Below are 1,290 nucleotides of genomic sequence, written 5' to 3' on the forward strand. Positions count from 1 at the left end.
TCAATTTTTGACGAGAATTATAAGTACTTTAGGCTAACGTGATGTAATAACATGAAATGTACATGAATAATATATACAATGGTGAGTGTAGATATAATACATTAGTCTCAAATAATAATACGATGTTTTAAATCATGCAAATCTTGTTTTAAGGTTAAAAGGGTAGAACCTTTTTAGTCTTCGTACTAGTTAATTTGTTTCTAGTAAATTTTTTGCTAAAGAGTTGGGATGTTTGGCTAAACGGGAGTTTTAGCGTTCATTAAAGCTAACAATTTCTTCTTTTATTGTAGATATTCCTTAATCTTGATGAATTCTTTCGTATGTAACGTACTATAGGGCATTGCAAATGTTTTGTAGAGTTTTTGATTAGAACCTCTGGAGAATTTCTATATTGGAGTTACTCGCAGTTCCCCATAGTTGAATTCCGTAAGTCCATATGGGTTTTATAGTAGCTTTATAGATAGCGAGCTTTTTTTCCAATTGTAACTTAGACGATCTACCTAAAAGCCAATAAATTTTTCTTACTCGTTCTTTGAGGTGTTTTACTTTGGTTTGTATATGTTGCTTCCCTGTCAGCGTTTTGTCTAGGATAATACCTAAATATTTGATCGAGTCTCTAAAAGGAATATTTACCCCATTGATAACCACAAAGGGACACGTGCCTCTGCGCAATGTGAAGGTTATATGAGCTGATTTATTTTCATTGATATTGATTTGCTATTTCTGACACCATTTTTCTAGTGAGTGCAGATGACGTTGGAAATTATCAGTCGCGTTTTGTGGATCCCTCTCAGATGCTAGCAGTTCTGTATCGTCTGCAAATGTAGCAGTAGTTATCCCTTCTGAGGAAGGTAGATCTGCCGTGTGTATTGTGTACAGTATGGGACCAAGTACGCTGCCTTGTGGAACACCGGACAAGATAGGATAAGCTGAAGTGAATTTTCTTTTTAAAATCTTGCGATAGTTAACGAGTTATTCTATGGACCTGTTCAATTGTTGAATGGTATTTCCGAAACCAGAACTGATGGTCAGGAAGAGTAGGGACATCCAAGACATTTAGTAGGCGATAAGTGAACAATTTTTCAAACAGCTTAGACAAACAAGGTAAGAGATTGATTGGTCGGTATGACGAAACGTCATCAGGTGGTTTACCTGGCTTGTGAATGAGTGTAATTACTGCTTCTTTCCATGAAGTAGGATAGTAGCCTAGGCGTAAAATGGCGTTGAATAGTAAGGTAATATACGCTATTCCTTTTTTTGATAATTCTTTGATCATCTTTCCGTTGATTA

The 1,290-nt window shown here is 35.6% G+C and overlaps 1 pseudogene; it reads right to left on the bottom strand.

The window, feature by feature from the left end:
* LOC106792806 overlaps nucleotides 1-53 on the bottom strand; it is an 11,342-nt pseudogene extending 11,289 nt beyond the window's left edge.
* Nucleotides 54-1,290: the final 1,237 nt, after the last annotated feature.

This window comes from Polistes canadensis, unplaced genomic scaffold (genome assembly GCF_001313835.1).
Source record: "Polistes canadensis isolate GaletaPanama2010 unplaced genomic scaffold, ASM131383v1 scaffold_725, whole genome shotgun sequence".
NCBI lineage: Eukaryota > Metazoa > Arthropoda > Insecta > Hymenoptera > Vespidae > Polistes > Polistes canadensis.